Here is a 2710-nt window from a genome sequence, read left to right on the forward strand (position 1 = left end):
CACTGTCTTTCCCACAGGAAACACACAAGAGGTGGTGCAGTACATGTTTGGGCAACAATTCATCATGGGGGAAAAACTGCTCTTCATATCCTCCAGGGAAACGTCAGTGGCGCCTCCTACAGGCATCACACGGAGAAGATATTTCTGCAATATGTCAAGGCAATGTTTGGCAATAACTTTTTGTTCCAAGGTCACTATGCCACTGCACACAGTGCACATGTTGTACAAGATTATTTCTACCACGAAGACGTTACGAGATTGCAATCGCATTGAAAACCGTTGGGCAGAACTGAGCCGGAAAATTGCTAACCACGACCCTAAACCAATTACTGTAGTTGAGCTGCAGCGCCTTCTAGTGACAAGCTGGGATAAAATCACGGTGGATTACATCAATAGCCTCATCGACAGCATGTCACGTCCCCTTGCAGAGGTTATTAGAGTACGAGGAGGACCAACCAAGTACTTAATGTTTAATATGAACTAATATAAGGTTACAGACGCTATTTATAATAATCTGATGTTATATTTTGTCATTATGTATATTTTGTAAGGTTTTGTTGTGATAGGTGAAATGCTGAATTACACATCTTTCTAGGTACCTGATAAAATTGTTTGCTGTTCTAATAAATCGTTCATGATGTCCATAGAACCTGTCTCATCATATAAATGACATATGTAGATGTTTGATATAACATGCATTTCTCAGTTTGACAGCGATAAGTGTATTTGTATTCCATCTTAATAAGAATTATCTTATTTGTTACAAAATATGAAACACTTTGGCCAAGACTGTATATAACCGCTTACTGGTTTAATGCTTTATATTCTATTTCCTGCCTTTCATACAGTATCGACACAATGCCTTTCATACAGTATCGACACAATGCCTTTCATACAATATCGACACAATGCCTTTTATACAATATCGACACAATGTCTTTCATACAGTATCGACACAATGCCTTTCATACAGTATCGACACAATGCCTTTCATATAGTATCGACACAATGTCATCTAACTACAAGATTTTGTCATTAGTTTCTAGATAAGTTTTACTGTTTATTTATTTTTAGTCTATAGATCGTGGTTTGATATCCATTTGAAGGATATGTCATCCACAGTCCAGATCTTTTCCTGGAATTTCCACACTTTAAACTTATTTAATTTTACACAATACGTTGACCTTTTACCTTTAGAATGTCCTTTAATCGTATTTTTATTGTTTAATTTCCGTACTTCCTAACCACTTTATAAAAACTGTATCAATCTTTCTTTCGTCATAAGCTAAATTTCTGTGATAGAAAAGCAACAACAAAACCTTTAATATAGCAAACCATTCCCCTAAAATATATATATTAGTAGAAACTTTCGATTTCATTTTTCCTTACACGCGATAAAACTCGAATCAGTCGCTCTTTGATTTTTTTTACTAATTTTGAAGGAATCACGCATGTCGTTCATTTTTTTTAGGTAAAAAATATACTATTAGTAGAATAGAACCATTTTAATCACGAGTAATACTTCTGCTGCCTATATAAGCATACTATGTTGTTTTAGAAAAAAACACAAGTTTTAACCCATGTTAATCAGGGCTAATTAATATTTATTATACATTAATACAAAAATATTAATGATATGGGAATATTATTAACTTGTTAAGGGAATGTTTATTTGGGAGAGAGTGAAAATAATAAAGTCGTTTATATGTTTAAGTCAACCGAGAATGAGGCTGACCAATCTATTTACGTAAAAATATCACATTTTACTAAGTTTGATAGAGTAAACTTAATAGCTTGCCAAATATTTTTTATTTATTTAAATCACTAAATATTAGAACAAATATAAAATACTACTAAAGAAAATGATTCTGTAACTACGTCGATTATCGTGAAAGATATTCAGTTCAAAGCTCCAAAAGGATAAATCCATCAGATGCAATCATTTGATAAATATATTTTGTTGATCAATAAAACACAACATTATAAAACAACAAATGCTTAAGTAAGAAGTGGGGGAAGGATTTTAGACAATATTAAATATATTTGTTTACGTTCTCTCTCTCTCATTTCTCCTTTCATTGTTAATTTGATATATGCAGTTAGTTCGAGTTCAATAAGAATATACAGAATAGTAATTTTCTTATCTCTAATACTGTGCATTGCTGGCAACAAAAAATATCAGGTAATATTCATTATATTGATTCTTCACGAATGGCTTAATTTCACAATTTATCTCTAATATTGGGCAAGTTCAAACCAAAAAACAAGACCCAGCCTTTTACATAAGGTATTGTTATTTCCCCATGTTAGGCTCTAATGAAATAATGTATTCTTTTCTAAGTACGCCTAAATGAACAAGAGTCATGTTAGCTTCGACTAGAATGGTGCCTCTTTCCCTACTTACGACTTGCGAAAACTTACGGTTTCTACATATTTCTATAATATTGATGTTTTTTTAATTTTTCATCGTTTAATGCATGATTGGTAATTTGATTGTAAATTGTGTCAGTTTTTTATAGGGTCGGATTCTTTACAGTAGATGTCTGTGACTTTTTGGCGATAAATTTCAACAATATATGGACAGTACACAGTTCACTTGTTTTAAAATGATATATTAAAACAAGTCAAACATATTGTTGCGTCATCGAGATCATGTGATTCTCACGCCCTTTACTTTCTAGAACTATCCTGTACTTTGGCGAATGCTCTA

Source organism: Limulus polyphemus, unplaced genomic scaffold (genome assembly GCF_000517525.1).
Source record: "Limulus polyphemus unplaced genomic scaffold, Limulus_polyphemus-2.1.2 Scaffold1537, whole genome shotgun sequence".
NCBI lineage: Eukaryota > Metazoa > Arthropoda > Merostomata > Xiphosura > Limulidae > Limulus > Limulus polyphemus.